The 24745-nt window shown below is 49.8% G+C and overlaps 3 pseudogenes; 2 read left to right on the top strand and 1 right to left on the bottom strand.

Moving 5' to 3' along the window:
• LOC102125700 (phosphatidylinositol 3,4,5-trisphosphate 3-phosphatase TPTE2-like) overlaps positions 1-24745 on the bottom strand; it is a 347382-nt pseudogene that overhangs the window by 93431 nt on the left and 229206 nt on the right.
• Positions 62-14216, top strand: LOC135964388 (uncharacterized; annotated as a pseudogene).
• On the top strand, positions 10434-20366 carry LOC102146131 (immunoglobulin lambda-like polypeptide 1; annotated as a pseudogene).

The following is a 24745-nucleotide window of genomic DNA, read 5'->3' as shown; positions in this document are numbered from 1 at the left end:
ACCCTCTCCCTGCAATTTTTTTTTTTTTTTTTTGAGATAGATTCTTGCTCTGTCACCCAGGTTGGACTGCAGTGGTGCGACCTCGGCTCACTGCAACCTTCGCCTCCTGGGTTCAAGTGATTCTTCAGCCTCAGCCTCCTGAGTAGCTGGGATTACAGGCGCCTGCTATCATGCCTGGCTCCTTTTTTTTTTTTTTAGTATTTTCAGTAGAGAGGGGGTTTCGCCATGTTGGCCAGTCTGGTCTCGAACTCCAGGCCTCAAGTGATCCGCCCACCTCAGCGTCCCAAAATGCTGGGATTACAGGTGTGACCCACTGCAGTTGGTCTCTCTCCCTGTATCTTCATGTATCTTCAAAGCCAAGGAGTTTCTGTCCCCTTGGTTAGGGTCGGGGTCCCAGATGTCCAGGGTCAAGGCTACGACCGCCCCACAAGGAGGTGTATCCCTGCAAGAGGCTGCCTCCAGCAGTCATGGAAGAGGCTCCCGTGGGGCCTGCTCCAATTCCTGCTGGGGAAGGCAAGTGGAGGTGCCCCTTGAAGAAACGGGGATGCCACTAATCTCAGGGGTTCTGTCCTGGCCTGCGGCCCTGGATCGTCCAGCCTCTGCTGGGATGGGGAGCAGACGACGCCCTTCTTGGCTGGAGCTGAGGGTGGGGGTCTCGCTTCCCCAAAGGCCTAGCCCTGGATTCCAGGCACAGGTTCTACTGGGCAGCGCCTGGCGCCGCCCCGCCCCTCCAGGCCTGGCACTCGCCCTCAACAAACATGGCGCCGACGGCCTCACGCGCCTCACGCCGCAGGCGCGTCAGGCGACGGGCCCGCAGGGCTTTCCCCGCGCGGCTCTCATCCCCTCAGACTGGCTGACAAGACAGGGAGCGGGAAGTATGGTCTGGCTGGTGGCGGTGTCCTGGGCGGCTCTCGGGCGCTGTTGTGTGGCTGCGCGCAGGCGCTGCTGGGCGGGATGCTGTACACCTGGGAGAGCGCGTAGGGGCAGCGCAAGGAGCTCCACGCCTCTGAAGCTGCCAAGCCGACTTCTCCGGCAACCGAGGCCTGGGCTTCCAGGAGCAGAGGTACCGGCGACCGTTGCGAGAGGCGCCCGGAAGCCCGGCGTTGGGAATGGCGTAAGCCCCGGCGCCCGGCACGCTCCTTCACCTGAGTGCCCGGGAGCTGGGAGCCCTGAGGAGGTTCAAGGTCAACGGGCTTGGGGACGCGGTGTTGGAGGACGGGGGAACCGTGGGGACTAGGGAGACTCAGGAGGACCAGGGCGGGGAAGGCGGAAGGAGGAGGAAGCACTCCTGTCTAGCCGCGTCCGGTGGCCAAGGCTGAGCCCTGGGAAGTGTCCTTTCTAATATTTATTTTTAGTTTTTGAAATGTTTTTGAGAGGGGGTTTGACCCTGCCGCCCAGGTTGGAGCGGAATGGCGCAATCCTAACTTCTGACCTCAAGCGATTCTCCCGCCCCAGCCTTGCAGGTTAGCTGGGACCGCCACGCGTAATTAAAAAAAAAAAGAAAGAAAGAAAAGAAACTTGGTCGGGCTTGATGGCTCACGCCTGTAATCCCAGCACCTTGGGAGGCCGAGGCGGCCGGATCACGTGAGGCCAGGAGTTCAAGACCAGCGCGGCCAACGTGGTGAAACCCCATCTCTACTAAAAATACAAAGTTAGCGGGGCGTGGTGATGAGCACCTGTAATCCCAGCTACTTGGGATGCAGAGGCAGGAGAATTGCTTGAACCAGGAAGGCGGAGGTTGCAGTGAGCCGAGATCAAGCCACTGCACTCCAGCCTGTGTGACAGACTGAGACTCCGTCTCAAAACAAAAACCAACTTTTTGGTTTCATTTTGTTTTTTAAGATACAGGGTCTCAGTACGTTCTCCAGGCTGATCTCGAACTCCTGACCTCAAGTCCTCCTCCCACGTTGACTTCCCAAAGCGCTCATTACAGGCATGAGCCACCAGACACTCGTCATGCCTGAGGGGCAAGCCGTGCACAGAGCTGGGCCCGGGGATCGGAGGAGGGGACAGTTTAGACATTCTGAGATCGGCTCTGCCAAGGTGGGAAGGTAGCTTGGTTTTCAGGGTTCAGATAGAGGACAGACGGTGACATCAGACCAAGGACGCCACCCCTGTTGCCCTCCTGACTTGGATGTGGTCAGCAGAGAAGTGGGATCCGGTGAGGTCTGGGCCGCGTTTGCCTGGTCTACATCCTCTTTTTCTTTTTCTTTTTTTTTTTCTGTGAGAGTCTCGCTGTGTCACCCAGGCTGCAGTGCGATGGCACGATCTTGGCTCACTGCAGGCTCTGCCTCCTGGGTTCAAGCGATTCTCCTGCCTCAGCCTCCCGAGTAGCTGGGACTACAGGCGCCCGCCACCACTCCCAGTTAATTTTTGTATTTTTAGTAGAGATGGGGTTTCACCATATTGGCCAGGCTGGTCTCGAACTCCTGACCTTGTGATCCGCCTGCCTCTGCCTCCCAAAGTGCTGGGATTACAGGTGTGAACCACTGTGCCCAACCTACATCCTCTGTTTCTGACTTTGTGGTATTCAGTACAAGAGAAAGAGAGGAGAGGGCTGGCTGCCAGCGTGGGCCTCACTCACAGTGTCCTAAGCAAAGCTCCCCCATTCCCCTAACCAGCCTTCCTCCCTGTGACAGGCAGTGGGTCATTTGCATCTTAGTCACTGGTCTGAACTTTCTTGCCTTTGGCTGGGATGTGCCCCTGGGTTCACTCCTGTCTCGGGAGATACTGGGTGCTATCTGCTCCAACGAGGATCTCCTGGCCCCACTGGTCCAGGTGTACAACCTGCCCTGGCAGTGGACCTGTCATCAGCAAGTTATCTGTCTTTTCCACCAGGAGTCCCCGCCATGTGTCAGGGCTTGTGCTAGGCCTGGGACCACAGCTGTGCAGCACACTGGTCCCAGATCCCTTTGGGGGCCTAGGAGCTGAGCCCAGCCCTTCTCTTTGCAGTCTGGCCCCACCTTGGACATACCGGTTCTCTCCATCTTCAATGACATCAGCCAGGACTGGGCATTTTGTCATCTGGGTGTGATATGAACGGGAGGTGACCCTGCTGAAGCAATGGATCCAGGACCTGCACACAAGAGTGGTGCTGAGGATTGGCAGTGCCCACTTCTATGCCATTGTGGTCAGTGTGGCCAGGAGCAGGCAGGGCGGGTGGGTGGGCACAGCTCCTGATCAGCATGGGACCCTCAGATTCTACCCACAGCCTGTTTCCTGGGTTGGGACGGTGGGAGGCCTTACCCTGCCCTGGGGGCTGTGCCCTGTGTAGGGGGATAGGTGGCCTGATCTACCGCCACTGGGATGTCGTTCTTCCCGTCTGGCTGGCAGGCCCCTGAGCCCCATGCTGCGGGTTATGTGAGGGAGTGCCCGATAGCAGAGCCCCTCCTCATGCCCCGACCTGCCACCCCATCCCCATATCTCCTATGTCTGCAGTGGGTGAATGGTGTCCACACGCTAGAGCATGAAAGGGGCTACCTCCCCTTCGAGGCTGACAGCAGCAGCCTGTTCCAGGTGGGGCCCCTGCCCTCCCGCCTCTGTGTCACTGTTGCCATCAACAGCCCACTCACTCCCCCACTGTGCCACCAGGGGCCATCCGTATGTGACCGACACGTCCAAGTGGGTACCATCCTGCCTCTACTGCAGGCACCCACCTTCCCGCCCCACCCTGTGGTCTTCCTGCCAGGGACAGGGTGGCCTTCGCAGAGAGGAGGCCCTGATCTGGGGAGGCATGTGAGCTGAGGGCAAAAGACCCATGGCGAGGGCCCAGCGAACCACAGTCCTCCCGCCCTAGGTATCCCAAGGGTTACTTTGTCCAGAACACAGACTTTGATTTCTTCAAGTATGCGAGACTGCAGCCGTCTGTGCTTCTGTACACGACACCAACTACCTGCATCGATGACATCATCATCACCACTGGCGTGGAGCGAGACAGTGGCGATGGCTTCTGGTAGGATCCTCCGTCAGCGGGGCCCGGGGTGGCTCTGTTTGTTCCCTATTTGGAAAAAGGTTCTCCCAGCATCTCTAAACCTTCACAGGTTCCCATCCACCTACGAAGCTAAAATCCAGGCTGTCTGAGCGCGCACTGGCTCCCGAGATCACTCATGTGGTTGATCTCACTTGGAGAAGAGGGGTCTGGCCTAACGTCACATAGCTCAGGGTGGCAGTCCTGTCCCTTCCCCACGGTGCTGCTCTCACTCTCGCTCCCCTTGTTACACATCGTGCTCAAGGAACAGGCAGCTTTGGAGGGCTGGGTGCGGTGGCTCACGCCTGTCATGCCAGCTGTTTGTAAGGAGGACTTGGTAGAAGGATCACTTCAGGCCAAGAGTTCAAGAGCAGCCTGGGCAACATAGTGAGACAATCACCCCCAAAAATTAAAAAATTCGGCAGGCATGGTGATGTGTGCCGGTAGTCCCAGCTACTGAGGCAGGAGAATCAGTTGAGCATGGGAGGTCAAGGGTGCAGTGAGCCGTGACCGCGTCACTGCACTCTGGTCTGGGCAACAGAGGGAGACCCTGTCTTCTTTATTTGTATTTGTTTTTGAGCTGGAGTCTCACTCTGTAGGAGCCCAGACTGGAGGACACTGGTGCACTCTTGGGTTCACTGCAACCTCCGCCTCCCAAGTTCAAGTGATTCTCCTCCCTCAGCCTCCCGAGTAGCAGCGATTACAGGCAACTTCCACCGTGTCCAGCTAATTTTTGTGTGTGTGTTTTTTTTTTTTTTTTAATTAGAGCCAGGGTTTCACCATGTAGGCCTGGTTGGTCTTGAACTCTTGACCTCAGATGACTCACGTTCCTCGGCCTCCCAAAGTGCAAGGATTACAGGTGTGAGCTACCGTGCCTGACTGGGATACCCTGTTTTTAAGGAAAAAAAATTTTATTTATTTATTTATTTTTAATATATCTTTTTCCTTTTGTGAGATGAGGCCTTAGACTGTCACCCAAGCTGGATGGCAGTGGTGCAATGATTGACAGCTCTTTTGGGTCCGAAGTTGTAAGTTTCAAAGAATTTAGGCTGGGTGTGGTGGCTAATGCCTGTCATCCCAGCTCTTTGGGAGGCCACGGTGGGTGGATTGCTTGAGCTCAAAGGTTTGAGACCAGCCTGGGCAACATAGTGAGACCCTGTTTCAAAACGAAGAAATAATTAAAATAAATAAAGAACTTAAATAAGAATCACACAGCAAAGGTGATGCAGCATAGAGCAATTTATGTAACGGGAAAAGTATTTTGCAAGTGAAGTGCAGTATAGCCTGGGCACAGTTGCTCACACCTGTAATCCCGGCACTTTGGGAGGCTGAGGTGGGTGGATGACCTGAGGCCAGGAGTTCTAGACCAGCCTGGCCAATGTGGTGAAGCCCCATCTCAAACTCTGTCTCCAAAAAAAAAAAAAGACAGTGAGTGGTGGCACACACCTGTTAACACAGCTACTTGGGAGACTGGGGCTGGAGAATCTTTTGAACCCAGAAGGCGGAGGTTACAGTGAGCCAAGATCACCCCACTGCACTGCTGGGCATGGTGGCACGTGCCTGTAATCCCAACACCTGAGGAGGCTGAGGCAGGAGAATAGCTTGAACTCAGTGGTCAGAGGTTGCAGTGAGCCGAGATGGAGTCACTGCACTCCAGCAATCCTTAGGAGACTTAAGAACTAAACATAGTATGGTCTCCTGGATGAGATCTTGGGACAGGAAAAGAACATTAGGGGAAATAGTAAAGAAATCTGAATCAAGGTGAACCTTAGTTAGTAATAATGTGTCAGTATTGGTTTATTGGGACCGGGGATGGTGACTCACATCCTAGCACTTTGGGAGGCTAAGATGGGAAGATCTTGAGGTCAGGAGTGTGAGACTAGCCTGGGCAACATAGCGAGACTACATCTCTCTAAATTTTTTTTTTCTTTTAGTTAGTCAGCATGGTGGTATGCACTTACAGTCCCAGCTGCTAGGGAGGCTGAGGAGGGAGAATTGCTTGAGCCCAGGAGTTTGATGCTGCAGTGAGATGTGACTGTGCCACTGTGCTCCAGCCTGGTCCAGTTTTTCATTAAAAAAAATTTTTTTTTGAGATGGGGTTTTGCTCTTGTTGCCCAGGCTGGAGTGCAATGGCGAGATCTCGGCTCATTGCAACCTCTGCCTCCTGGTTTCAAGTGATTCTTCTGCATCAGCCTCCCAAGTAGCTGGGATTACAAGCATGCCCCACCACGTCTGACTTATTTTGTATTTTTTGTAGAGACCGGGTTTCTCCATGTTGGTCAGGCTTATCTTGAACTCCCGACCTCAGGTGATCCGCCTGCCTCGGCCTCTCAAGGTGTTGTGATTATAGGCATGAGCCACCGCGCCCGGCCTTAAATTTTATTATTATTATTTTTTTAACTAAAACAAGGTCTCACTGTGTATCCCAGGCTAGTCTTGAACTCCAAGACTCAAGTAATCCTCCCACTTTGGCTTCCCAAAGTGCTGGGATCATAGGTGTGAGGTACCATGCCCAGCTAGGTTTTTTAACTGTAGCAATTTACCATACTAATTTAAGATGTTCAAAAGAAGGAAGCCAGGTACAAGGGTATGTGTGAACTTTGTGCTGTCTTGGCAATATGTCTGTAATTCTAAAACTGTTTTAAAATTAAAAGTTTACTCAACTTCCCAATGTGCTGCTAAAGAAAAAAAAATTAAAAAATTAAAAGTGTTTTATTTTGAAAATATTTCTTATTTTTTTTTTGAGACAGAGTCTCACTCTGTCACCCAGGCTGGAGTGCAGCAGTGCAGTGTTGGCTCACTGCAAGCTCTGCCTCCCAGGTTCAAGCAATTCTTCCACCTCAGCCTCCCAAGTAGCTGGGATTACAGGCGTGCGCCACCACACCCGGCTGATTTTTGTGTTTTTAGTAGAGACGGGGTTTCACCATGTTGGCCAGGCTGATCTTGAACTCCTGGCTTCAAACAGTTCACCCGCCTTGGCCTCCCAAAGTGCTGGGGCTATGGTCGTGAGCCACTGTGGCCAGACTATTTTTTAAATACTTTTTAGAACCAAAGTCTTGTTATGCCTCTCAGGCTAGATTCTAACTCCTGTGCCCAAGCAGTTCTCCTGCCTCAACCTCCTGAGCAGCTGAGCTACAGCTTGTGCCACCACAGCCAGCCAAAAAGTTTATGTTTCTTTTTTAAAAAAAGAGAGGGCTTAGGACTCTCTGGAGCACAGACTTCAAATAGCAGTTGAGTCCACAATTGTGCTCCCTTCCCTCTGGATCTTTCTTCCTGAGTGCCTGTGAAAAGCAAGCTTTTCACAGGAGCTGCCTGTGCAGCTCCAGCCCGCCGGTGATTGTCGTTTCCTGACAGCCAGTCCTGTGGGCTCTGGGCTTGCTTAGCCAACCCCACAAATGCAGAAGCCAAGCTTTTACCAGTATATCTGTCTATCTAGATGTATGTCTGTATATAGCTTTTTTGTTTGTTTGTTTGTTTGTTACAGTCGGAGTCTAGCTTTGTCACTCAGGCTGGAGTGTAATGGCACAATCTCTGCCTCCCAGGTTCAAGCGATTCTCCTGCCTCAGCCTCCTGATTTGCTGGAACTACAGGCATGCACCACCACACCTGGCTAATTTTTGTATTTTTATTAGAGACAGAGTTTCATCATGTTGGCCAGGCTGGTCTCAAACTCCTGACCTCAGGTGATCTGCCTGCCTCGGCCTCCCAAAGTGCTGGGATTACAGGCGTGAGCCACTGTGCCCGGCTACAAGCCATCCATATCTTTATCTATGCAGATGTGTGTCACTGTGTGTTTATGTATATCTGAATCTGTGTATCTCTCCTACTGGTTCTGCTTCTCTGGTTTGAACCCTAACACAACTATTTTTTTTTTTTTTGAGTTGGAATCTTGCTCTGTCACCCCGGCTGGAGTGCAGTTGTGTGGTCTCTGTTCATTGCAACCTCCGCATCCTGGGCACAACTAGTATTTTATAATCTGTTAGGAATTCCAATGTTTTTCAAAAGATTAAACTACATATTTAAATACATTTCAAATATAATCTTTTAAAATGATATTATGAAGCATTAAGTAAAATTCTACATTATTAGGCCAGGGACGGTGGTTTATGCCTATAACCCCAGCACTTTGGGAAGCCAAGGTGGGCAGATTGCTTGAGCTCAGGAATTTGACACCCCCCTGGGCAACATAGCAAGACCCTATCTCCACAAAATTAGAAAAATGAGCTGGGCATGGTGGTGCGTGCCTGTGGTCCCAGCTGTTTGGGAGGCTGAGGTGGGAGGATCACTTGAGCCCAGGAATTTGAGGCAGCAGGGAAGCATGATTGAGCCATTGCACTCTAGCCTGGGTAACAGAGTAAGACCCCTTCCCACCCCCCAAAGAAGTTTACATCATTATATAATTGTACTCTAAATTATTAGCAAAATGAAAGAAAATTAAGTATTATTTAAAAATACGCAAGGTGCAGTGGCTCGTACCTATAATGCCAGCACTCTGGGAGGGCAAAGCAGGTGGATCACTTGAGGTCAGGAGTTCGATACCAGCCTGGCCAACATGGTGGAACCCCATTTCTACTAAAATTGCAAAAGTTTGCCTGGTGTGGTGGTGCGTGCCTGTAATCCCAGCTACTCAGAAGGCTGAGGCAGGAGAATCGCTTGAACCCGGGAGGCGAACGTTGCAGTGAGCTGAGATGGTGCCACTGCGCTCCAGCCAGGGTGAAGGAGCGAGACTCTGTCTCAAAAGTAAATTAATAAATAAATAGCTAAACACTTGGTTCAAATGGACATAAAGATGGAAATAACAGACACTGGGAGCTCCACAGGTGGGGAGGGAAGGAGCGGAAAGGGTTGAAAAACTGCTCATTGGGTACTATGGTCAGTGATTGGGTGATGGGTTCACTAGAAGCCCAAACCTTAGCATTTTGCAGTGTACTCATGGAACACACCTGCACATGTGCCCCGTGAATCTGAAGTTTAATACAATAAAAATAGTAAACTTAGTGCAAAAGACAATTGTAGACGTTTAATCATAAAACACTTAAGATAAAATAGCACTGATTTTTTGTTTTGTTTTGTTTTGTTTTGTTTTTTTCAGGCCGTCTCATTCTGTCACCCAGGCTGGAGTGCAGTGGTGAAATCTCAGTTCACTGCAACCTCCGTCTCCTGAACGGAAGCAATTCTCGTGCCTCAGCCTCCCTAGTAACTGGGATTACAGGCGCACACCTTCCGCCTCCTGGGTTCAAGTGATTCTCTTGCCTCAGCCTCCTGAGTAGCTGGAATTAGATGCACCCGCCACCGTGCCCAGCCAATTTTTGTTTGTTTAGTGGAGATGCAGTTTCATGATGTTGGCCAGGCTGGTCTTGAACTCCTGACTTCAGGTGATCCACCAGCCTCGGCCTTCCAAAGTGCTGGGATTACAAGCATTGGTCACCGTGCCTGGCCAAATATTTTTCTTGAAGTCCTTCATCTTTAAATAATCTCATTTCATTTTGATGACTTTGAGATTATCTGACAGAATTCTTGGGGAAAAGGTTAGGACTGTAATCTTTTTATTGACAGCAAGCAGTGTGTTTTGCTCCAAAAAAATCGTTCTGCTTTCTTTTGGTCTTTGGGTTTCATCATGTATGAATGGGGAATTTTTTTTTTTTTTGAGACAGGGTCTCACTCTGTTGCCCAGGCTGGAGTGCAGTGGCATGATCGTGGCTCACTGCAACCTCCACCTCCTGGGTTGAAGTGATCCTCGTGGCTCAGCCTCCTGAATAACTGGGATTACAGGTGCACACTAACACGCCCAGCGAATGTTTGTATTTTTAGCAGAGATGGGGTTTCAGCGTGTTTGCTGGGCTAGTCTTGAACTCCTGACCTCAAGTGATCCGCCTGTCTTGGCCTCCCAAAGTGCTGGGATTATAGGAGTGAGCCATTGTGCCTGACCTAGATGGAGATTTTAATCGATTCCTCAAATCAGTTTCAATTCTGTCATGTTCATTGTCTGCTTCTTCAACAAGTCTTTGAACCAGAGTTAAGAATAATGTTCTTGTGTCAGTAGCCAGGCACAGTGGCTCATGTATGTAATCCCATCACTCTGCGAGGCCAAGGTGGGTGATCACCTGTCAGGAGTTTGAAACCAGCCTGGGCAACATGGCGAAAACCCGTCTCTACTAAAAATACAAACATTAGCCAGGCACGGTGGCAGGTGCCTGTCATCCCAGCCACTTGGAAGCTGAGGCAGTGGGTACCTGTTTGAGAGGTTGAGGCAGGAGAATGGCATGAGCCCAGGAGGCAGAGCTTGCAGTGAGCTGAGACCACGCCACTGCACTCCAGCCTGGGCAACAGAACGAGGAGTTTCTGTCTCAAAACAAAAACAAACAAAAAAAACCCCACAAAATAAAGAAGTGGATTATTTCATAGACCAGAGCTTTCAGAACAAGCCAGTATTTTGGCTATTCTTGGACCTTTGCTTTTTTTTTTTTTTTTTTTTTTTTTTTTTTATAGAAAGAGTTTCACTCTTGTTGCCCAGGCTGGAGTGCAATGGTGTAATCTCAACTCACTGTAACCTCTGCCTCCTGGGTTCACGTGATTCTCCTGTCTCAGCCTCCCGAGTAGCTGGGATTACAGGCGTGTGCCACTATGCTTGGCTAATTTTTTATTGTTTTTATAGTAGAGATGGGGTTTTGCCATGTAGGCCAGGCCGGTCTCAAACTCTTGACCTCAGGTGATTCACCCGCCTCTGCTTCCCAAAGTTCTGGGATTACAGGCGTGAGCCACAACACCCAGCCTGCATTTTCATATAAATTTAGAATTAGCCAGGCATGTTGGCAGACATCTGTAATCCTAGCACTTGGAGAGACTGACGTGGGAGGATCACTTGAGCCCTGGAGTTTGAGGCTGCAGTGAGCCATAATTGCACCACTATACTCCAGCTTAGATAACAGAGCAAGACGCTTTCTAAAAAACATTAGAATCAGCTTGTCAATATTTATTAAGAAATATGTTGAGATTCATCCTAAGGGTAACTGTTTATTAAAGAAAAAAAAAAAGGCCAGACTCAATGGCTCACATCTGTAATCCCAGCACTGTGGGAGGCCGGGGTGGGTGGATCCCAAAGTCAGGAGCTCGAGACCATTCTAGCTAAAACCGTAAAACCCTATCTCTACCAAAAATACAAAACAAACAAACAAAAGCGGGGGGGAAGGTGCGGCGGACGCCTGTATTCCCAGCTACTTGGGAGGATGAGGCAGGAGAATGGTGTGAACACGGGAGGTGGAGCCTGCAGTGAGTCGAGACTGCGCCACTGCACTCCAGCCTGGGTGACAGAGCAAGACTCTGTATCAAAAAAATAAATAATAAAAAGAAGAAAGAAATATGTTTAGATTTTGATAAGAATTACATGTAATCTAGAAATCATTTTGAGGAGAACTGATCTTTATAATATTGAGTATTCCAATCCATGAACATGGTATATTTCTCCAGACTCACACAAATATTAATGAAGGCAAAAGAAAACATCAGGATGGTAGGGTTGTTGATGCAGAGAACACCCATGGGAATGTCATTCTGGCACTACTTGCCTTCTAAGGGCTGCCTCTGCTCCTTACTTCCTCTTTCTAGGTTGCCTGATTATCATGTGAACTTGTCCTATGCCCAGTGCTGATTGATTCAGGGGAACGCACCTGCCCAGACCAGTCCAATAAATGTCCTTACACAAATTTTTCGAACGGAGACTGAAGGAGAGTTGAACCAGGCTCTCTGATGGCAAAATATAAAATTTAGGAGCTCCCTGTAACCATGCTTCAGATTATGTGAACTAGAGGATTGGGAGAATTGCTGAGATAAAGGGACAAATCTCAAAGAAATGGAGACATGACAAGAGAAGAGAGTGGTGTTTGAGTCTCTGGCTCCACAGAGTTCTTAAGGCCAATGAGTTCTGAGAGATAGTCAGAACGATCTTGTTTATGAATTCCATGAGACAGTCCATAAATCTGTCTTTAGGCTTAAGCTAGTTTGAGTGGGGTTTCTGTCACTTGGAACAAGAGTCCTAACTACTGAAATTGAGTGGAGTTAAAAGGTATAGCCTCAATAGGTGAGCTAGCTCTGGCTTTAAAAGGCTTCCAGTTTGAATTACACTCCATTCCCTCTGGTGCCCCTAGAAAGAACCCTCTCTAACACAGGCCAGCAATTGGCAGACATGCTTTTGTGTTTTTTCTTTGCAGCAATTTTACTGCCTTGATCTGGGACAGATTATCAGAGGTGGGCACCCTTATCCTCTCTTTCATGCAGGATTTATCACATGTAAGTATTTGTCGTATGTTTGGATGCTACGTTTTGGTTAGAATTTAATGATCATGTCTCTCATCAAGTTTACCCACATGATCACTCTAAGGCTGTTGTAAGCCTAACTGACAAGTATTCCATATGTCAGGATGTGAAGTGCAACGCAAAATAAGATGCAAGCATCAAATGGGACTGAGAGAGAAATGCTAGAAATCTTCACTTTTACTGCCTTTCTTGATGATAACCTTGCATCTTGTGAGGGAAATAGTGTTATAGTGATAGAAAGATAAGGTTCTGAAATTGGAAGAGATTGGAGGCCAGGTGTGGTGGTTCATGCCTGTAATCTCAGCATTTTGGGAGGCCAAGGTGGGTGGATTGCTTGTACCCAGGAGTTCCAGTTGTGCTGGGCAACACGGTGGGACCCTGTCTCTAAAAAAAATAAATAAATAACTGGGTGTAGTGGCTCACGTCTGTAATCCCAGCTACTCAGGAGGCTGAGATGGGAGGATTGCTTTAGGAGGTCAAGGCTGCAGTGAGCTGTGATCATGCTACTGCACTCCAGCCTGGGTGACAGAGTGAGACCCTGTCTCAGAAAAAAAAAAAAAAAGATTGGAGGGAAGAATTTTTGAGGATACTGTGGTGCAGGGAAAGGGCGTGCTGTGTATATGCAGATGGTCCTCAGCTCTTCAAACTTAACTCTGGAACAGGCTACCTTTCATACATTTTATATACTGTATACTGACAGACCCAACACACTTTTCAAAGGCCACATTTGAACTTTTTAAAAAATTTATTATTTTTTTAAGACAGAGTCCTGCTCTGTCACCTGGGACATAGTGCAGTGGCACAATCTTGGCACACTGAAACCTCCACCTCCTAGGTTCAAGCGATTCTCCTGCCTCAGCGTCCCAAGTAGCTGGGACTACAGGTGCATACCACCACGCCCAGCTATTTTTTTGTATTTTTAGTAGAGGCGGGGTTTGACTGTGTTAGCCAGGATGGTCTGGATCTCCTGGCCTGGTGATCCCCCCGCCTCGGCCTCCCACAGTGCTGGGATTACAGGCGTGAGTCTCCGCGCCCAGCTGGACTACTTTGAATAGGTCTTAATAGGTTTTAATTGTTAATTATTTTTAAATTGATTTCAAAATCTTCTACAACATGGATGAAACTTGAAGACATTATACTTAGTGAAATAGGCCAGACACAAAGAGACAAATGTCATTTGAGTCCACTTTTATGAGGTACCTAGAACTGGCAAATTCACATAGACAAAAAGTAGCTTTGAGGTTATCAGGGCAAGGGGGAAGGAAGAATGGGGTACTGTAGTTAATGGGTTTAGAGTTTCTGTTTGGGAAGATGAAAGAGTCCTGGAGATGGATGGTGGTGAAGGTTGCCCAAGTGTGAATGTACTTAGTGCCATGGGGCTGTACATTTAAAAATAGTTAAGTGGAAATATTAATGCTATGTATGGTTGACTGCAATTATAGAAATGGAGCCAGGTATGGTGACTCACACCTGTAATCTCATCACTTTGGGAAGCTGAGGAGGGTGAATCACCTGAGGTTGGCAGTTCAAAACCAGCCTGGCCAATGTGGAGAAACCCTGTCTCTACTAAAAATACAAAAAATTAGCCGGGCGTGGTGGTGCATGCCTGTAATCCCAGCTACTCGGGAGGCTGAGTCAGGAGAATTGCTTGAATCCGGGAGGTGGAGGTTACAGTGAGCCAAGGTTGTGCCATTGCATTCTGGCCTGGGCAACAAGCGTTAAACTCTGTCTCAAAAAAAAAGGAAATGGGGCTCTATGTAGCAGGAGAGAGAGAGGGAGGGAGAGACAAAAAATATTATACTTCTTTTTTTTTTTTTTTTTTTTTTTTTTTGTTATGGAGTCTTGCAAAAGAAAAAGAAAAGGAAATGGGGCCGAACATGGCAGGAGAAAGAGTGAGAGATCAATTTTTTTTTTTTTTTTTTAGATTGAGTCTTGCTCTTTTGCTAGGCTGGAGTGCAGTGGCGTGAGCTTGGCTCACTGCAACCTCCACCTCCTGGGTTTAAGCCATTCTTCTGCCTCAGCCTTCCGAGTAGCTGGGACTACTGCTGTGTGCTACCATGCCCAGCTAATTTTTGTATTTTTAGTAGAGATGGGGTTTCACCATGTTGGCCAGGATGGTCTCGATCTCTTGACCTCATGATCCGCCCACCTCAGCCTCCCAAAGTGCTGGGATTACAGGCATGAGCCACAGCTCCTGGCCAATATTACACTTCTTTTTTTTGAGACAGAGTTCCTCTCTTGTTGCCCAGGTTGAAGTGCAATGGCACGATCTCAGCTTACTGCAACCTCCACCTCCCATGTTCAAGCAATTCTGCCTCAGCATCCTGAGTAGCTGGGACTATAGGTGCACACCTACACCAGGCTAAATTTTTTTTTTTTTTTTGAGACGGAGTTTCACTGTTGTTGCCCAGACTGGAGTGCAATGGCATGATCTTGGCTCACCGCAACCTCTGCCACCTGGGTTCAAGCAGTTCTCCTGCCTCAGCCTCCCAAGTAGCTGGGATTACAGACATGTGCCACCATGCCTGACTAATTTTGTATTTTTAATAGAGACAGGGTTTCTCCATGTTGGTCAGGCTGGTCTTGAACTCCTGACCTTAGGTGATTCCCCCTCCTTGGCCTCCGAAACTGCTGAGTTTACAGGCATGAGCCATAGCACCCAGCCTTTTTTTTTTTTTTTTAATATTTTAGTAGAGATGGGGTTTCGCCATGTTGCCAAGGCTGGTCTCAAACTCCTGAGCTCAGGCAGTCTGCCCACCTTGGCCTCCCAAAGTGTTCGCATTACAGGTGTGAGCCACCGAGCGCAGCCCAATATTGCAATTCTTAAATACACTTCTCTATTCATTAATTGTCTTAAATGTTATATTCTCATAATTTTAAAAGAGGAAAGAGTTTTTTGGGCTGGGGCATGGTGGCTCATGCCTGTAATTCCAGGACTTTGGGAGGCCCAGGTGGGTGGATCACTTGAGGTCCGGAGATTGAGACCAGGCTGGCCAACATGGTGAAACCCTGTCTCTGTAAAAGATAGACAAGTTAGCTGGGTGTGGTGGAGCATACCTGCAGTCCCAGCTACTTGAGAGGCTGAGGCATGAGAATTGCTTGAACCCAGGAACTCAGAAGGCGGAGATTGCAGTGAGCCGAGATCATACCACCGCACTCCAGGCTGGGCAACAGAATGAGACTCAGGAGGAAAAAAAAAAAATGGTTGGAGATGGTGTCTCATGCCTGTAATGTCAGCACTTTGGGAGGCTGAGGCGGGGAGATCACGAGGTCAGGAGTTCAAGACTAGCCTGACCAACGTGGTGAAACCCCATCTCTACTAAAAATACAAAAACTGGCTGGGCTCGGTGACTCAAGCCTGTAATCCCAGCACTTTAGGAGGCTGAAGCAAGTGGATCACGAGGTCAGGAGATCGAGACCATCCTGGCTAACATGGTGAAATCCCATCTCTACTAAAAATACAAAAAATTAGCTGGGTGTGGTGGCAGGTGCCTGTAGTCCTAGCTACTCAGGAGGCTGAGGGAGGAGAATGGCGTGAACCCAGGAGGTGGAGGTTGCTGAGATTGTGCCACTGCATTCCAGCCTGGGTGACAAGAGCAAGACTCTGTCTCAAAAAAAAAAAAAAAAAAAAAAAAAAGCCAGGCGTGGTGGCACGTGCCTGTAGTCCCAGCAACTTGGAGGCTGAAGCAGGAGAATCGCTTGAACCCGGGAGGAGGAGGTTACAGTGAGCCAAGATGCCACCACTGCACTCCAGCGTCGGTGACTGAGTGAGACTCCATCCGAAAAACAAAGTTTTTCTTGAAAATAAAAAATAAAGGCCAGGCAGGGTGACTTACACCTGTAATCCCAGCACTTTGGGATGCCAAGGTGGGTGGATCACAAGGTCAGGAGTTTGAAACCATAATGGCCAACATGGTGAAACCCTGTCTCTACTAAAAATACAAAAATTAGCTGGGCGTGGTGGTGTGCGCCTGTAGTCCCAGCTAGTTGGAGGCTGAAGCAGGACTATCAGTTGAACCTGGGAGGCGGAGGTGGCAGTGAGCCGAGGTCGCATCACTGTGCTCCGACGTGGCGACAGAGCAAGACTCTGTCTCAAAAAAAAAAAAAAAATCTCGCTGGGCATGGTGGCTCATGCCTATAATCGCAGCACTTTGGGAGGCCCAGGATCTTGAGACCAGCCTGGGCAACATGGTGAGACCCCATTTCTCCAAAAAAAAATTTAAGAGAAAAATAGCTGGGCGTGGTAGCACATGCCTGTGGTCCCAGCTACTCAAGAGGCTGAGGTGTGAGGATCGCTCGAGCCCAGGAGATCAAGGCTGCAGTGAGCTGTGATGGCGCCACTTCACTCCAGTTTGAGTATCAGAGTGAGACCCTCTCTTAACAAATAAATAAGCAAATAAACAAAGAAAAATCTTATGTTCACATCACAAAACCAATCACCAATTACTAGACCAGCTTCTAAGGTAGAAACACTCCGGTCTGAACCCCTGGCAGGGAGCTTGCACCCAGTAAGCCCCAGCTCAACACCACATCCTTGTACCAAAGAGAGTTTGAGATTAAAATCCAGAAAAGCAAAGTTCACTCTTCTTGTGGTTTTAGAGTCTCAGAAGGTGGTTTTATTGTTTCTTAATCATATTGAGCCTTCTTTCAGCTTTAAAGGGAATGTCACCGGGTACAGTGGCTTATACCTGTAATCCCAGCACCTTGGGAGGCCAAGGTGGGCAGATCACCGGAGGTCAGGAGTTTGAGACCAGCCTGGCCAATATGGTGAAATCCCATCTCTACTGAAAATACAAAATTAGCCGGCTGTGGTGGTACATGCCTGTAATCCCAGCTACTCTTGAGGCTGAGACAGAATTGCCTAGAACCTGGGAGGCAAGAGTTGTAGTGAGCCAAGATCACGCCAGTCTGGGCGACAGAGCGAGATTCTGTCTCAAAGGAGAAAAAAAAAAAGGGAATGTCTAGATGCAGTAGCTAAGTACGCAGAAGCCATTTCAGTGTGGGAGGCGAGGTGACTGAGTCCAGGGACTCCAGGTTTCTGGCTGAGGGGTTGAGACCGCCCATGGTCATTGTGATGAGTTGAAGGTGGAAAATGAGCTGGGCTGGGGGAAGGTGGTCATTTCCTCTGGATGTGATTAGTTTGAGAGTCCTGTTGGGTAGTTCACTGGGCATGGTCAGTAGGCAGTTGAGCTGAGAGGGTTTGGAGCTGGGATTGACTCCAGCCTCACCATGTGGGTAATAGTAGGGGTCACAGAGTGTGAAGATGGCCAAGAAAGAGGACTGGGTGGGGGTCTGGGGGAGTCAGCAGCTGGGCATGGGCCATGGAGAAACAGATGCCAGGGGAAGAGGAAAGGGGAGTCAGACCCCAAGGGGAAAAGAGTCACTGGAAAGAGGGGCAGCCCCGTGTCACATCCAGCAGAGACACCAGGTACAGCAGAAGGACTTTGGACATGACCATGAGGAGTGCCTTGTTGGCCATGACCTCGGAGAGATGGGGGTGAGAGCATGGAGGACCACACCATGTTCCCAGCACAGAAAACAGTGCCTGGTAGACAGGATTCATTTATGGATGGACGGACAGGTAAACGGATGGATGAATGGATAGATGATAGATGGATGCAAAGACAGATGAATAGGTGGACAGATGGAATGAATGATCAGAAAAGGCTTCATGAAGAAAGTGAGACTGAGCTGCATCTCCATGGATAGATATGAAAGCAGAGGAATCTCCTCTTGAGTCGGGAATGACCCAGCAACCTGGTCCAGGGAGGAAGTCAGCCTGGCAGCCTGGCTTGACTGGGGACACTTGTGGCGTATTTCAGAGGCCCTTAAAATGGAGCCAAGTGAGGTTGGGCAGGTCTGAGCCAGCTCAGCACTCCTCAGCCACACCGCACAGCTGCCTGAGGGGATGTGTCACTCAGGGAGTTGCTCGGACTCACTGGGCCAGGTTGCCATCGGCACCAACAGCTTCAGAGAGTGGGACACAGGCTGCGGTGACTCCAAGGCTGTGGACGGCACCTGCCTCAGACAGGGAACAGGCACAGAGACACTACTGGGATACTGGGCACCCCCTGCCCTGTGCCTAGGTCACAACCTCCACACTGCAGCCCTGTGCCCCTCACACCCAGCAGGTTCCTGCTCCAGCACAACTCCTGGACTGGCCCCAGGTGCTGGCCCCGGAGGTTTCAATCCAAGCATAATTCACCAAGGCATGTGCTTGACAGTGGGACCCAGCTCACCGTTTTAGGTACGTGGCTCTGACAAGTTTCCCCAGCCTGTCCCACCCTCTCCTGTCTCTGGAAAAGTCTGCTTTCTTTCTCTGGGGCTTCTTCTCTGCCCTCCAAGTCTTAAGCATGGAACCCTTCCTTTCTCCATGGAGTCTGGGGGAAGCGGGCTAGTCTCAGGGTATCCTGCAGGAAGGGCCACCACAGTGGGAACAGCCGCCTTCAGGTTCCAACAGCAGGACACAGCCTTTGCCCGGTGCCTGGGCTGAGATTGGGCAGGGTCAGGGCTCCCCGCCTCTCCCAGGGCAGATGTCTGAGTGAGGGACAGAGGCCAGTTCTGATGAGGGGCCCTGCAGTGGTCTTGGAGACAGTCCCCTGGACCCCCGGGTCTAGGCTGAGGGCTGGGTGCTCATCCAGCCTGGGAGGGCCACACGGGGGCCTGGGGACACAGGAGTCACTCCAAGGGGAGACCAGTGGAAGGCACAGGACTCTGGTTCTAGGCTGCAGCTCTGTGGCTTGTGCTGGGTCATGAGGACATGGGGACACCAAGGGAAAGATGAGACTGGGCGAGGTCCAAGAGCTCAGCTATCCCAGGACAGTAACAAGAAAGGAGGGGGTCTCTTGGGGCAGAGATGTGTCTGTCCCTGGAGCCCCGTCACCTCTGGGGCCCACTGTCTCTCTGTTCACTGGTCAACCTCCAGTCTTCATTTGAGGAATGGCACCTTAGACTCAGGAGGTGACTAGCAGGCAGTAAACGGGGGTGCAGAGAACTCCAGGGCCACCAGGTGAAGTCCAGGGGCATCAGAGGCTGCTGGGGTGGCCATGGGGCTGCAGTGACCCAAAGTCTGGGGGAACAGCCCCAAGAACCCAGCCAATGTGAAGGGTCGTGTGGCCGGGCTGGTGGGACGGGGTCGACGGCAGAGCCCCAGGGTTTGTCCGGGTGGAGCCTGTGCTTCACCAGGAGAGGTGAGTGGGCCAGGCTGGGACACAGCCTGGTGTCCCAGGGGACGGGAGGCTCCAGGCCATGCCAGGCATAGGCCTCCCCACACACTGCCAGAACAGTTTTGTGTGCTGTGGGAGAGACTCCTGGTTTCCAAACTCAGACTCCAGAAACCAAGAAGGAGGGAGCACAGCCTGCTCTGGGTACACACGGGGAAACCAAGGCTGCAGAGGAAATGACTGAGCCAGGACACCTGGCAAAGGTGACTTGGGAAGGCCCCTAGGAAGGTGCAGGGTTGTCTGCTCTCCAGAGGGCTCTAGTGGAAAGGAGGGAATTAAGATGGGGGGAGAGACCCTGGGTGGACCAGATGGCCACACCATGAACCCTCCCAGAGACTAGACAGAGAGAGGTGCTCCACAGCACCCCACGCTACCTCTGCCATCTCTCACACCCTCCTTTGTCCACACAGGTCAGCCCAAGGCCACCCCTCAGTCACTCTGTTTCCGCCATCTTCTGAGGAGATGCAAGCCAACAAGGCCACACTGGTGTGTCTCATGAGTGACTTCTATCCAGGAATCTTGACGGTGATCTGGAAGGCAGATGGTACCCCCATCACCCAGGACATGGAGATGACTGCACCCTCCAAACAGAGCAACAAGTATGTGGCCAGCAGCTATCTGAGCCTGACGCCTGAGCAGTGGAGGTCCCGCAACATCTTCAGCTGCCAGGTCACGCATGATGGGAGCACCGTGGAGAAGACAGTGGCCCCTGCAGAATGTTCATAGGTTCCCAACCCGTCCCCCACCTATGGGGGCCTGGAGCTGCAGAATCCCAGGGGATGGGTGTCTCTGCATCCCAAGCCATCCAGCCCTTCTCCCTGTACCCAGTAAACCCTCATTAAACATCCTTTGTCAACCAGAAATCCTGCTCCCCCTCTTCATTTCTTATCTCTCATACAATTTGATGCTTCTCCTGGGTTCTCAGTGTGGCGTTGGGGGAATCCTGGCACCAGTGGGAAAGCAGCCTGGAGGAGAGGATCACAGGCTCCCAGGCATGTCCCCTGGGGAAATAGGCCAGGGTAAGGGGAGTCAGCTCACTGAACACCGGTCCATCCATTCTCTCCCCCCTCCTCTTCCTCCTTGCAGCTCACCCTCCAACTCGCTGCCTGCGTTTTGGAGGGAGCTATTTCTGGCTGAGCCTCCAGATACACCCTCTGTCCCTGTCTTGGTCTGGACCTTCGCCTGACCCACGGCCTCTCTTTCCTCAGCCTGGAAATCCTACTCTAGGCCTGGAGTCCCTCTGCTTCTGGCTCTGGCCCTTGGAATGCCCTCCTTTCTCTCTGCCCAACTCCCCAACCCCAAGGGCTGGACTGTCTAGGACACTCCCACACCATCAAATTCATGAGCTCTTAAATTTGGGGCCCACCTTGATTTTTCACCTGACAGCAGGTTCAGAGGTGTGAGAAAAATAGGAGGAAGTCAGGAAGGAAGCACACATGAAAGGCCTGCAAGAGGCTCAGTACACTTGTAAAAGATAAGCTCTGAGCTCCCCAGGAACAAGTGCAAGAACGGCAATAGGTGCTCCATAATTTTTTTTTTTTTTTTTTTTAGATGGAGTCTCCCTCTGTTGCCCAGGCTGGAGTGCAATGGCACGATCTGAGCTCACCGTAACCTCGACCTCCCAAGTTCAACCAATTCTCCTGCCTCAGCCTCCTGAGTACCTGGGATTACACGTACATGCTTCAACACCCAGCTAATTTTTGTATTTTTATTAGAGACAGGGTTTCACCATGTTGTTCAGGTTGGTGTGCTCCATCATTTCTAAGAGATTAAACAAGTCTGCTCGAGGGAAGTTGGTGTTGTCAATGCTGAGGCCAGGCAGCTCATCATAATTAAAAGTGGGGATGTGTTTTACCCAAGGCCTCGCTATTGATGGGATTTGGGCTCCAACATGTGCACAGGTGACTGCCTGACAGCCCTAGGACATGGAGATTTTCTCAGACGTTTGGCACAGAAAGTCACTGACCATCTTTGGAGGAAGCATCATTTTTGGGAAACACTTCTCCATTGGATCCTGAGGCTCAGGTGGAAAACCAGGTCCTGTGTTGGGAATTTCTCTGTGAGGCTCCCTGGGTCTGGGGCTCCAGCTGCTCTCTGAGAAGAAGGTGTGGGAGGAGAGAGCATGGCCCAGCCACATCCATCCCCTCCTGCATGGTTCCTGCTGAGCAGGGTGTTCGAGGGGTGGGGGCACCAGCAGTGGTCAGGCCTGTGTTTCTGTGGATGGGACCAGGGAGGGACACTAGGGGCATCGTAAGGAGTCTCTCTGATGGCTCCTGTTTGACTTTCCTGTGGCTGCTGTCACAAATGACCCCTAATTTAGAGGCTTAAATATCACGTATTGATTCTCTCCCTGGTATGGAGTCAGACGTCCAAAATGAATCCTAGAGTCTAAAATCAGGGTGCCAGCCAGGCCAGGCTCCTTCTGAGGGCTCTGGGGAGAATCCATTTCCAGGATTTTTCCAGCTTCTAGAGGACACCCTGGGCTCCTGGCCCCTTCCTCCAACTTCAAAGCCAGAGCTCAGCATCTTCAAGTATCTCTCCCACTCTTCTCTGTCTCTTCCCACCGTCTTCTCTCACCTTCCCTCTTTCTCTCCCTTTCTTTCCCTCCACCGCCACACCTGCTCTCACTCTGACCCTCCTGCCTCCTTCTTTCCCTTATAAAGACCGCACCTTGGACCCACCCAGATAACCCAGGATCATCTTCCACCTCAGGCTCCTTCACATCCTCACATCTGTAAAGTCCCTGTGGCCACACAACACTGCACATGGACAGGTCCCGGGACTGGGACACAGCCATCCCTGGGCCCTAATTCAGCCACCCACAGCTCCTTTCCCTCCTTCTTCTCTCCTCCCGGTATGAAAAGGGAATGCAGAGAGGTTGGACAATGAATACACACCTACAGTTAGATGCAAGGAGTATGTTCTAATGTTGGATAGCAGAGTAGGTTGGCTATGGTTAGCAATAATGTATTGTATATTTCAAAATAGCTACAAGAGAGAACTTCAAATATACTCAACACATAGAAATGGTAAATACTCAAGGCCATACTCCAAATTCACTGTCTTAATGATGACATGTTGGATGCAGGGAACCAAACAGCACATGCGCCTCATAAAAATCTTCAATATTGTGTATCAGTATAATATTTTCTATGAATAAGAAAGGCAAAAAAGAAGTTAAGCATAAACTAGCCATTTGACCTAACAATTCCAGCCCTTGGAATTTATCTAGAAGAAATGAAAGCATGTGTTCAAAAAGATGTATACATAAATGTTCTCAGTAGCCTCATTCACTACAGGCAACAACTGGAAGGAACCCAAGTGTCTGTCAGCTAGAGAATGGATAGACCCTTGTGGGCTATGGATACAGTGGAGCGCTGCTCAGTTATACAAAGAAAAGAAACTATAGATACAGGCCACAGGAGGGATGGACTTCAAAACATTACAGTAAGTGAAAGAAGTAAAACTCCATGAGGGAAGTTGGTGGGTATGGACATAGTTTTGAACTGGCAGAATTTTTCTGTGTTCATTGGGGTATTTGGTACTGAGTCCCTATTGACCAGGTACTGTGCTAAGTACAGCAATTAGAGAAATGAGAAGCAGACACCATCTCCATTGTGATGAGACTCACCCAATCACCCATTTCTGATGAACACTCAGGTACCCTGACTCTCACTGCTCACATTTGCAGGCTTTACTTAATGCCACTTAAACCTCCCTATTCCCCAAGTCTTCTTTCTTTTCTATTTTGTTTCTTAGACAGAGTCTTGCTCTGTCACCCATGCTGGAGTGCAGTGGCACCATCTTAGCTCACTGCAACATCCATCTCCTGGGTTTAAGCAATTCTCCTGCCTGAGCCACCCAAATAGCTGGGATTGTAGGGCCCACTGCAACACCCAATTATTTTTGTATTTTTAGTAGAGACGGGGTTTTGCCATGTTGGCAAGGCTGGTCTCAAACTCCTCCTGACCTCAGGTGATCCGCCTGCGTAGGCCTCCCAAAGTGTTGGGATTATGGGTGTGAGCCACCACACCTGGCCCCCAAGTCTCCTTTCTTTCCAGCTCCCCTCATTAGACACAGCTTTTTAAAGCAATCCCTGCCATACCCATGGCTGCAATTGTTTTTTATATGCTCTGATGACAAAAAAATTTAAATGTCATTTTTATATAGCAGCTTTATTTTACATGACACCTCATTCACTACGATTGTAAATTCAAAGTTCCTGTAAGAAGGTAATAACAAGGCCGGGCGCGGTGGCTCAAACCTGTAATCCCAGCACTTTGGGAGGCCGAGACGGACGGATCATGAGGTCAGGAGATCGAGACCATCCTGGCTAACACGGTGAAATCCCGTCTCTACTAAAAAAAAAGTACAAAAAACTAGCCAGGCGAGGTGGCGGACGCCTGTAGTCCCAGCTACCCCGGAGGCTGAGGCAGGAGAATGGCATAAACCCAGGAGGCAAAGGTTGCTGTGAGCTGAGATCGTGCCACTGCACCCCAGCCTGGGTGACAGAGCAAAGACTGTCTCAAAAAAAAAAAAAAAAAGGAAAGTAATAACTAAAAAGTTGTCATATTTTAGTATGCAAATTTTAGGAAATTTCCGTAATGGTTTGACTTTGTATGCGTTTTTTTTAAAAACGTGACTTTTGATGTCACAGAATGGAGTTATCCTACAGAGGTTTCTATCTAACTTTCTACCAGAGAGCTCCATTTGAATGCAATACTTAAGAGTCCAAAGCTATGTCTTTTTTTTTTTTTTTTTTTTTTTTTTTTTGACACGCAGTGTCGCTCTGTCACTCAGGCTAGAGTGCAGTGGCACGATCTCGGCTCACTGCAAACTCCACGACCTGGGTCCAAGTGAGTCTCCTGCCTTAGTCTCCTGAGAAGCTGGGACTACAGGCACCCGCCATCGCACCTGGCTAATTTTTGTAATTTTAGTAGAGATGCGGTTTCGCCATGTTGGCCAGGCTGGTCTCAAACCCCTGACCTCATAATCCGCCCAGCTCGGCCTCCCAAAGTGCTGGGATTACAGGCGTGAGTCATTGCACCCAACTGAAAACTATCTTATTCACCATACCTATTCCTCTTCCTACATTCTCTGTGTAGGAGAAAGTCATTGCTATTTACCCAGTCCTTCAAACTAGAGCCTCAGCAGCCTGTTTTTCCATTTACTTGCCCTGTTCTTCCACATCTAATCATCTAGCGCTTCCTGTTCTCTCTCCCAAATGATCACAAGACTTTTC

The sequence above is a fragment of the Macaca fascicularis genome, chromosome 10 (assembly GCF_037993035.2).
Source record: "Macaca fascicularis isolate 582-1 chromosome 10, T2T-MFA8v1.1".
NCBI lineage: Eukaryota > Metazoa > Chordata > Mammalia > Primates > Cercopithecidae > Macaca > Macaca fascicularis.
Note: the sequence above shows the minus strand (reverse complement) of the source record. Positions and strands in the feature narration are given on the sequence as shown.